The following is a 12,333-nucleotide window of genomic DNA, read 5'->3' as shown; positions in this document are numbered from 1 at the left end:
GGCAGCATACATCTTTGCCTTACTCCTCTTTTGATGTTAATGGAGTCTGTAATAATGTCATCAACTTGAACAGATGCCTTTTGGTTCCAATATAAGTTTTCAATGATCCTGATGTCTTTGCCATCTAATCCAATTCTTTTTAATAGTGCAATCATTTTAGTATATTGGACTTTGTCAAATGCTTTCTCGAAGTCGATGAAGCAAATTAATATTTCCTTGTTTTGATCAATACATTTTTGGAAAGATCTGAGAACAGAAAAGAGCCTCTCTTGTTCCCAAACCGTTTCTAAAGTCGAATTGGGTATCACTGATGGTGTCTTCACATTTTCTTATATTCTTTTTTGAATTATTTTCAGAAACATTTGGAGAACGTGACTCATTAAGCTCATTATTCTATAGTCATTACAAATTTTTGCATTTGCTTTATTAGGTATCATGATGAAGGTTGACTGTAACCAGTCTTGAGGGATTATGCCGTATCGTAAATCTTATTAAATAGCTTTACTAATATATTAATGTTGTCACCTTTCTGCTGGTTTTTCGCTGAGTTTAGTGCACATTCTACCTCTGATCTTAGAATGCATGAACCTTCCATATGTTCATAAGTATTTTCTGGGTTCTGTCTGTCATCAGTAAAGCCAGTTACTCTAATTCTTTCCAAATACTTGCTAGGTCCTTTTCTCTATACCAACTGAGCTACGGAGGCTCTGTTACAAAATTAGAGGGGTTCCATTGTATAAGGCCCTGATTTGGACTGTTTTGCTCAAATCTGGTCACTAGGATTTGAGGGGAATGAAGAAATGTTGGAGGGTGCTCAGGCAGTTAACAAAAATTATTCAAGACTGCAGAATGTTAGCTGTGAGGATAGACTGAAGGCATATAATTGACAGAGTTTAAGACAAATCTTGGGTTATATGGATCATGAGATGTTGAAGCTAGCAATAGTTATTTACTGAATGGATATGGAAGAGATTTTTCAAATCATTGAATTAGGGAAAGGGACAAGGACCAAGGCCATTCTTGCTTGGAAGTTGCACAAAAGAGTGGTGAATAAGAGAAAGATGAAAGTTTTTTGTTTTTTTTGACTTTGAAAGTGATGAGTCATTGGATTTCATTGCCTGAATATGTAATGATTCTCGTGGAAAGGCTTAGACGTTGGTTATGCATTTTCACTATATTATTTCAGGAAATTACAACGTACTAGGATATACATTAAAATAAATTTTAATATATTTCTATATTTCGGCAACGTCACGCTGCCATTTTCAAGAACTTAGGTACAAGATACGTGCACGCAGGCACAGCAAAAGCAATAAATGAGTAAGAAGAATGAAGCTATTATTTCTCCTAAAGTCCTGATGGTGCCCTCTAGCGGGCAATGTTGGTATTCTTGGGCGATGGGGCTGAAGGTCTTCTGATGTAGGTTTCCTACATCAGAAGACCTTCAGCCCCATCGCCCAAGAATACCAACATTGCCCGCTAGAGGGCACCATCAGGACTTTAGGAGAAATAATAGCTTCATTCTTCTTACTCATTTATTGCTTTTGCTGTGCCTGCATGCACGTATCTTGTACCTAAGTTCTTGAAAATGGCAGCGTGATGTTGCCGAAATATAGAAATATATTAAAATTTATTTTAATGTATATCCTAGTACGTTGTAATTTCCTGAAATAATATAGTGAAAATGAATATGTAATGAATGTTGAGTGAATTTGAGATTCAGTATGCTTAAATATATAATATATTGCAGGCAGACAAGACCTTACATGACATGTGAAATCTTCTTGATCAATGAGTCAGTCTTTGACTCCAGCAATTTTTTGGTACCTCTCTCTCTCTCTTTTTTTTTTTTTAAGGTGTCATATTTCTCATAGCTCAGAAGAAAAGAACTGAATAAAGTTTGATAAGACAGACAGTGTGAAATATTCAGGGAAAAAAAAATTACCTGCAGTCTTTAATCAAATTGTTATATAATGGAGTCTTCACTCTTTCTTATATTGATTTGTGATTTCTTATTACAATCTGTTCCATCATTCATATATGCAGTGTTAAGAAACAAATTTTAATTTACACCCCTTAGGAACACTTTCTATTGTGAGAATTTCATTAAATAACCAGGTCAAGAGCACAGATAACTGTTTCTTGCATTTCTTAAAAAATTATAGTTACACACTATCTGATCAAAAATATCCAGATATCTCTTCATAGCAGTGGATTATATACATCACAAATATTGCTCATACAGGTATAAAAGGAAGCATATTGCAATCTTCATAGAAAACCATTAACAGAAAATTGGACCATACTGAAGAGCTTAGTGACTTTTAACATGGCACTATCATAGGATGTCACCTTTGCAGTAACTCAGTTTGGGAAATTTCTGCTCTGCTGCAGCTGCCCTAGTCAATCATAAGTGATGTTATTGTGAACTGGAAATGCCCAGGAACAAACAACAGCACAGTTGCAACCTGGCAGGCCACATAAAATCAGAGTGGGACTGCAGAGTGCATGATATGAAAAAAAATCATCCGTTCCTCAGTTGAAACACTTGCTGCTGAAATACTTCTGTAAGCAATATCAGCACTATACCTGTTCATTAGGAGCTGAAGAACATGGGTTTCCATGGCCACACAGCACAATCTAACATCAGCAAGGGATGCCAGACATCAAGCAGAGTGGCATAAAGATTGCCAGCACTGAATTTTGGAACAGTGGAAACATATTGTCTAGTGATGAATTGCTCTTCACCATCTAGTAGTCTAGTGGATGAGTCTGGATTTGGCAAATGCTAGGAGAATCCAACTGCCCAAATGTGCTGTGATAACCATGACATTTGGTGGAAGAAACATCCAGTCTGGGGTGTTTATGGTTTGAGCTGGATCCTACAGTTCCAGTGATAGAGAAATCTTAATGCTGTGGCCTATAATGACATTCTGTGCTTTCATTATGACAACAGTTCTGGTGAACGCCCCTTTCTGTATTAATAAAACAACAATTCCATTCATAAAGCATCATCATTTGTGCAGGAATGGTTCGATCTCAACCCAACTAAACACTTGTGGAATGAATTGAAATGCTGATGCAAGCTGGGCCAAACTGCCTGACATCAGTGACCAACCACACTAATGCTCCTGAGAGAGTGGAATGGAATTACTACAGCAACATACCAAAATCTAGCAGAAGGTCTTCCCAGAAGACTGAGGTCTGTTATAATAGCAAAGGGTGGACCAACTCTGAGAGTTGAGATGAGCAGGCACTCAGATATTTTTGATCAGGTAGTATATCAACTCATATATAAACTCTTATCAACATGTAGCCAAATCAACACTTGATGTGCCTTTGATGATTTCAAGCCAAAATCATTTCCCTTCCTTCTAGGTATTGCCGTATAATTTACACATATATGCTGATAAAGTACTCATTAAATAATGATAATCATCCACCACCAATATCATTTGTAATTCTTCCTCTTTCTTGCCACCCTTGAATTTTCTTTGGCCTGACTCATCAATCTTGTCTCATAATGCACTTTCTTTTTCTTTATCTTACTTGTCGCTTTTATATCCTGCATTTTATACTTCTTATGGGTCTGACTACCTACTAATTGTCTCATTTCTCCTTTGATTCTGCCACCTGTTCACTCCCTTAACACTTTTCCTACTCTGCTTGCCTGATTTGGTAAATCAGACATGGGTAAAAGAGAGAAATTATCTAAAACCAAACTAGTAGAATACAAGCCAGTGCTCAAACCAGTTTTAACTTATGGATCTCAAAAGACAGTTTGAAATAAAACATTTCATCAAAGAGTAGACTAAAGATATGAGAGGGTCAGAGAAAACCTAGAGAATGAATATGTCATCAGCAGAAGAAACAATAAAAATGAAGATACAAGAAAAGAAGTTGACATTGTTAATACTCAAGAATGTATGAGCAGAGCTAAATGGTAACATAAGCAAAATGGGAACAGAGATTAGCAAAACAAGAGCAAAAATAGCAGTCCCACAGAAAGGCCAAGATGTAGATTAATTAACATAGTTGGGAATATTAGGTTAGGTGACCAGAAAGCTTAGAGCAATACAAATCTCAGGCCAGAAAGGTTAGCAGAATAATAAGACTAAATCAGATTATGAGAACTAAGGCAAGAAAATCCAAAGAAATTCCAAAATATTCCTTTGCTACATGGCAAGTAAAAGGAAGAATGACTTTGAAAGGATAACTTTTAGATGGTAGTGAGGTGACTGAGTGAGATGTAATAGTAGAGTTACTGAGTGACCACTTTTTAAAAGTCTATCACCCGAGTGAGGATATTTCTATCTTATATGGCAATAACTGGTATGAGAATGGAGGTTAATGAATCAAGTACTTAGGATATTGCAGAATTTAAATGTAAATATTGTTGTGGGTTTGATTGGGATATCAGTTCAGATATTACATGAACATGCGAAGGAATTGTCAATGCCTTTTACTTGATTGTTTAACTTTGGGTTCTGAAAGGTCAAGAAATTACAGACCAATCACCATTTTGGGAGTGGTGGGTGGTAAAAGTATTGGAAAAGTTGGTTAAAGACAGAATTCAGAATGGATGGATAAAAATATGATACTATGCTATATGGGGGGTGGGGGGAACAGCATGATTTTGTGAAAGGTTGGTGTTACCTTAGTAATTTATTAACTTTTTATAATATAGTAACAGTAGAGTTGCTGTTACACAGTGATCATGCTGGATTTTGCTAAGGTGTTTAACAGGATACTCCATGGAATACACAACTGGAACAAATGGGGATGGATATTAAACTGGTGATTTAGATACGAGTGGCTCACGGATAGACACGAAAAAGTAGTGTATGGATGAGCAGAGTCCAGTATGAAGCAGATCACCTGCTTCATACTAGACAGAGCCTTGTAGATTATACTGGATAGAGCCAAGCACAGAGCCTTGTAGCACACCACAGGTGGCCTGTGGTATGCTACAGGGCTCTGTGCTTGGACCATTATTGTTTAATTTGTACATAAATGATAAAAGGAAATGATTTGAAGGGAGATATTCAGTTGTTTGCTGACGATGCAAAGTTTGGTAAAGTAAAAATTAATCAAGCTAATATAGAGAGCTTGCAAGATGATTTAAATAAGTTGGCAGTATGTGCAAAAGATAATGGATGTCTGTTTAATATGAAAAAGTGTAAAACTATGCATTTTGGAATTAAAATATTACAAGCTGTGTATCACATTGAAACTGTACTCCAGGAAATCAATGAGGCTAGGGGATTGAAGTTCAGAGGGCATATTGCTAAGGTCTCCAAAGAAGCTCACAGGATTACTTGGTTACTGAAGAACACACTAACATGCAGAGATAAAGAAGTTATTATTCCTCTTTATAAGGCATTACATCCATGTATTACTGTGCTCATCTGGATTTCTTGGAGATGAGGTAGTAGTGGAAAAGATTCAGAGATGAGTGAGGGACCAAGTTGGTGAGAAGTCTGAGAAATGCTCTACATTGGTAGATTGAGAGTTTGTGGGTTGGGTTGCAGAAGTTGGTTGATAGGCAGAGACGAGGGAATATGATAGAAATGTTTAAGTTACTAAAAATGGTTTTTATTGGACTGATGCAAGGGAAATATTTCAGCAGTTGGCTAGTGGCAGAAGAATAAGAGTCATCCCTGAAAATTAAGTAAGATTGTGAGGAACTAGATTTTTTGGTTGGAGAGTGGTGAATGAGTGGAATGCGTTACTTGACTCAGTTTTAAGTGCTTTGTCTGTCAATGAGTTCAAGGAGAGGTATGATAGATATTGTGAAGATAGTTTTGGATCTCCTGCAATGAGTCTTTAGGCTTCATGGAGATGTCCGTATAAAAATAATAATAACAATAAACTTTAGAAAACAGAAAAATAAGAACCAATTAAACACCATACCATCTTAATCTCTAAGATTAAGATGGTATGGTGTTAAAATGATGGTATGGTGATTAAACATGTTCTGGAAAAGGCTGTCGGTTTGTTTCTACTATCTTCATTTTTAATATGACTGCCATTTCTTTCCTCCCTTAAATTTTCTCAAAAATCTCATATCTGTGGTCTCTAGTTTTTGAACAGTGTTTTATTTCTAACCCAAGTCTCAGATCTTTAAGTTCAAAATAGTTTAAACACTATCTTCTATACAGTTAGATTTAGTATTTTGATTAATTTTTCTCTTATTCCACATAAATTTATTCAGTTGCCTTTTCATAATATCAGCATTGCCATATTTAATTTGTCATTTTCCCCAAAACTGTGCCATACAGCTGTTTTGCTTATTCTATAATGCCAAATGGGATGATTTTCACAACTGTATTGTGAATAGAAGAGGGACTATGATGAGACATAAAAGTTGGCAAGGAGTTGTTACTGGGTTAACATTGAATTTTTTCCTAGTATAGGAAACAGGGCAAAACTAGAGGTCACCTCTAGAAAACTACATGAGGAGATGGTAAGGAAAAGTTTCTTTGCACGGAGAGTGGAATGCATGACCTGAGTTTGATTTGCATTGTGTGTGTGTCTCCCATGATGAGTCTTTTGACTCTATGGAGGTCTGGCATTTATTATAATAATAATAATACTGTATATCTTCTTTGTTTCTTTGGAAAAAAGAGCAAAATTGATTAGTAACTTATCTCTCATTTGGTCACACCATTCTCTTTTCTCTTTCAAATAGATGTTCAGTGAAGCTGCATGCATTATATACAGATGTTTCTATGGTTACAGTTAATCAGAATTGGCATTTAATTACTCCAGCTGGAACTACAACTAAATCTGTTAAAATATGATATGGCCATCATTACTCATTCACTCACTCAAAGAACAATTTTTTTGTTCTCTTCAGTCATCCTTACTCTTGCTGTTCTTTAATAACAATCTTCCTTTGTGATGCATTTCTTAAATAAGTACACCCCTGCAGGTAGTTAAATTATATGAACATTTCACTACCTGCAAAGTGAATATTATATTCAATAAATGATACTGAATCTAATATTAACAATTTTTTTTCTTTCTTCTCAACTTGGAATCCATTCGCAATGCTATAAGAAGTACCGAGCATACTACAGGTTGAATGATCTCATGTTTGAGAACATAAAAAAAGGAAGAAACATAGTCAGTTAAATGATAAGTAGATACTGTTACACATATAATTATTTTTTAAATCAGCTTTTATTAACCACCTTACCGGCCATTATGGATCAAATACGCATCCTCATACGCATCGTATCCATCATATATTTCAATGTAATATCAACGGTGTTACAATTTTAATATGCACTTTGCATTCATGATAACCTTGACGTCTATAGATGTCATGGCCGGTAACATGGTTAACATATATTACACTCCCTTTTTTTTAGCAATACCACTAAACTACAAAAAAGTACTTATCTTGTAATTTTATATCTACATGATAAGTGCTCCAGATATTATTATTCTTATTATTATGTAGCCACCTCTAGAGTTAGGGATTCCTTGAGGGAGGGCCCTGGAAGGTGTAATTCCATAGTACCTATTATATCCCTCCTTAAAAGCATTCACCACAGATGCAATCACAATGCCTGCTGGCAGCTGATTCCATTCATTTGTTACATGCCATGAAAAGAACCTGGACTTCACATTCTTCCTGACTACACCTTCACTCAACTTCCAGGGATGACTCCCCAATTCTCCCTCCACATGCCACAAGCTGCTAAATTTCCTATGTATCTATAATGTAAGAAACCCTTACGAGCTTGTACTCATATCCATCACATATCCTTTCCTCCTATTTCTTGAACTTTGAAGGCTAAAGAACTTTCCTCCTATTTCTTGAACTTTGAAGGCTAAAGAACTTTCCTCCTATTTCTTGAACTTTGAAGGCTGAAGAACTCTCCTCCTATTTTGCGAACTTTTTGTGTCTGGTTACACAAGCCAGGCATAATTTTGGTTAGTGTACTAGACATTTTCCACAGTTTCCTCATCTCCATGGAATCCAATTGCCGTAATCTGAGCATGAGTCCACATATGATCTTATCAACAAGGCTTTGTAAAATGGGAGAATAACTTCCTTATTTCTACAAGATAGTGTTCTCTTCAACATTTTCATCCACGATGGTTAAGACATCTAACAACATGTCTTAACCACCTTGGTAATGTAGTCTAAACTTTTACCCATTCCCCCAAGTCTCTCACTTCAACCATTTGCAGCAAATTCTCATTAATAAAATACTCAGTTTGCAATGTCTCCAGCTCAAAATGTATAACTTTGTATTTAGTAACATTAAACTAGCAATCGCTAACATTTGCCAGTGTACCAAGTTTGCCTACAAGAATTCTTTTTCAGAAATATCCCTATCACTTGGGTTGTTTCTCAGGGTTGTGCATTATTTCCATTAAATCTGAAGATTCACTCCAAATATAAGTCTTTACCATAATGCATTCTTTTATCATTATTTTGAATTGCTGGTGAATTCTTCCACAGATGACCTCCCGCGGACCCTGGATAGGTTTGTAGCTGTTTGTGCAGAAGCCGGAATGAAGATCAGTGTGGCCAAAACTGTAACATTTGTGGTCTCAAGACAACCATCCCAGTGCGCTCTACATGTGAGTGGAGTCCCACTGAAGCGGGTGGAGAAGTTGAAATACCTTGGGTCCATATTCATGAGTGATGGAAAGTGGGATATAGGGCTATATACTCGGATTGGCTCAGCTAGCGCAATATTGCAGGAGCTTGGCCGTTCAGTAGTACTGAAGTGGGAGTTTAGCCAGAAGGCAAAGCTGGCTGTCTTCAATACAGTCTATGTCCCCATTCTCACCTATGGTCATGAGAGTTGGGTAATGACCGAAAGAATGCAGACACAAATCCAAGCGGCTGAAATGAGGTTCCTTCGAGGGGTTGTGGGGCTGACAAGACTTGACAGAGTCAGAAACTCTGCAATTCAGGAAACCCTCAATACTCAAACCTGCTTCTCCGTGTTGAGAGATCACAGTTACATTGGTATGGGAACCTGATCAGAATGCCCCAAGAGAGGCTTCTCCAGCAGGCCCTCTTTGCCAAGCCAGAGGGTTGGAGGCCACGTGGAAGGCCAAGGACTCACTGGATAGATTACATCCAAAACCTTGGGTGGAGATGTTTGGGAGTCCCACCAGAACACCTGAGCTTGGTGGCAGAGGATTGTGACCGTTAGAAGTTCCTCTTACAGCTGCTGCCCTCACAACCCAATTAGGAAAGGTGGGCCTTGAAGATGAATGAATGAAATGAATTGAATTGCTGATCAAGATTAATGAGTTAGTGAAACCAACTTTGCATATGTTTTACTTAATATTTGAATTTATTTATGTTAATTACTGATTAACTGTAACCATAGAAACATCTGTATATAATGCATGCAGCTTCACTGAACATCTATTTGAAAGAGAAAAGAGAATGGTGTGACCAAATGAGAGATAGGCTACTAATCAATTTTGCTCTTTTTTCCAAAGAAACAAAGAAGATATACAGTATTATTATCGATATTGCTTTAGTAATTCCATTCCACTCTCTCAGGAGCATTAGTGTGGTTGGTCACTGATGTCAGGCAGTTTGGCCCAGCTTGCATCAGCATTTCAATTCATTCCACAAGTGTTTAGTTGGGTTGAGATCGAACCATTCCTGCACAGATGATGATGATGCTTTGTGAATGGAATTGTTGTTTTATTAATACAGAAAGGGGCGTTCACCAGAACTGTTGTCATAATGGAAGCACAGAAGGTCATTATAGGCCACAGCATTAAAATTTCTCTATCACTGGAACTGTGAGAACCAGCCCAAACCATAAACACCCCAGACCGGATGCTTCCACCAAATGTCATGGTTATCACAGCACATTTGGGCAGTTGGATTCTCCTAGCATTTGCCAAATCCAGACTCATCCACTGGGCTACCAGATGGTGAAGAGCGACTCATCACTAGACAATATGTTTCCACTGTTCCAGAATTCAGTGCTGGCAATCTTTATGCCACTCTGCTTGATGCCTGGCATCCCTTGCTAATGTTAGATTGTGTTGTGTGGCCATGGAAACCCATGTTCTTCAGCTCCTAATGAACAGGTATAGTGCTGATATTGCTTACAGAAGTATTTCAGCAGCAAGTGTTTCAACTGAGGAACGGATGATTTTTTTTCATATCATGCACTCTGCAGTCCCACTCTGTGATTTTATGTGGCCCGCCAGGTTGCAACTGTGCTGTTGTTTGTTCCTGGGCATTTCCAGTTCACAATAACATCACTTATGATTGACTAGGGCAGCTGCAGCAGAGCAGAAATTTCCCAAACTGAGTTATTGCAAAGGTGACATCCTATGATAGTGCCATGTTAAAAGTCACTAAGCTCTTCAGTATGGTCCAAATTTCTGTTAATGTTTTTCTATGAAGATTGCAATATGCTTCCTTTTATACCTGTATGAGCAATATTTGTGATGTATATAATCCACTGCTATGAAGAGATATCTGGATATTTTTGATCAGATAGTGTGTAACTATAATTTTTTAAGAAATGCAAGAAACAGTTATCTGTGCTCTTGACCTGGTTATTTAATGAAATTATCACAATGGAAAGTGTTCCTAAGGAGTGGAAAGAATGCAGAATAACATCACAGCATAGGCATGGTTCTTAAACAAAAGTTTCCAATAGAAATTTCTTTATATTTGGAAAATATTATGGTCCTCAGTAGCTCAGTGGATGTGGCGTTTGCCAACCACGGCACTTGGCCGCACGAAGGAAGACTTGGTTTCGAGTCTAGTCGGCGACTAGAGGAAATTTTACTAAGCCTTTTTTCGACCGGTTCCCGAGTTAGTTGATCTCTGGCATGGGCAAGCAGGTTTTTCGTCCTGTAAACTCAAGAAAATCGACCGTAGAACCCACATTATTTCAGACATTAAATATATTGTGTTTTAGGGTTAGGGACCACGAGATGGCGGCACATTTGAGCCGTCTCTCTTCACTGAGAACCGCTTAATTAGTGATAGCCTTGGGCCATCTATCTCTGATTGGTACCAGCGGAGATTGAACTGCCCACTCAGTCTCCAAAAGTTAGATAGGGCTAAATGGCCTCGCCTACTCCCCGTATACGGGAATAAAAAGGTGTTAGCTGATTTTTTTTTATATTTGGAATTATAATTAAGTTATTGGAGAGAATAGAATATGAGAATGAGTTAATAGACAAGAGATTCTTTGTGATAGACTTGCTTTTAGCAGTCTACTTGGATAAGTGTGTGTGTGTGTGTGTCTAAGCACAATGTATGATGCTCCCAGTTGCATAGTGCAGTTGGAAGAACAATACATCATGCTCTTTGATTTGAAAGAACCTAAGTTCAGGTCTCGTCCTGACAAGAGGAATTGTTATAGAGGCTTTTTCAGTTGTAGGTGAGGTAGACGATCTCACATGGAGTAGCTGGATTTTTTTCTCTCATAAACTTGGGTTTTTCATCCTGTATACAGGTAATTAGCCAGGTGAACACATGCAATTTCCAGACAAAAATACTATTGGTGGTAATATCATTTTGTGTTGATGATGGTGGTAGCATTATGTGTAGTTGAATCTTTAATTGGTTATTTAGTTGTCTATTGTTATGTGTAGTTGGTCAGAATGGTGAGTTGTTTGTAATAGAGTAGAATGCCCTCCCTTAATGATTCTTTAGACTCCTTGGAGGTGTCACCTAATAATAACAATAAGGGAGACTTTTTTGCTCCCACCTATGAAATTTTATCTGCAAACCTGTAGTATATTTTGTACTTTGGGTGGGATAATGATTTTTTTTATCAATTTTACAGATTTTTTTTTGTATTTTTTATTTATTTTTACATAATTCGGAAACCCTGCTCTAGAGACTAAACATGGAAATTTTTCAAGCCACTTCAAACCTCCAATAACTGGGTCAGTTTTTCAATGTGAGATTTCAATTTCAGAGTGAGACCACTCTGGGCAATTTCATCACCCAGAGTGGTCTCGCTCTGGGCGATGAAATTCATCTCCCACTATAGAGTGATGTTTATGGATTTATGTGACTATCAAATACCTCTGTAAAGTTGGCATACAGAGCTGGAGAAGATAGGGATAAAATAAAAATTGGTTAGATGAGTTAGAAATTGGCTCTCTGCATGATACCAGCAAGTTGCGTATGGTATGACAGTGTCTCAGAAAAGGAAGTAATCAGTAGTGTACTACAGGATTTTGCTTTTGGAACCCTACTGTTTAACTTATTTGTGTCTTCTCCCTTTCTATCAAATTAGCGTGCACACACACACACACTATATGTATGTGTATGAAATTCTATTACTTGCAGGATGTGATGTAGTA

This window comes from Typopeltis vanoorti, chromosome 19, assembly GCF_054136105.1.
Source record: "Typopeltis vanoorti isolate ZY-2024b chromosome 19, IOZ_Tvanoo_1.0, whole genome shotgun sequence".
Taxonomy (NCBI): Eukaryota; Metazoa; Arthropoda; class Arachnida; order Uropygi; family Thelyphonidae; genus Typopeltis; species Typopeltis vanoorti.
The sequence above is the reverse complement of the archived record's forward strand: the minus strand, read 5'-3'. Positions refer to the sequence as shown.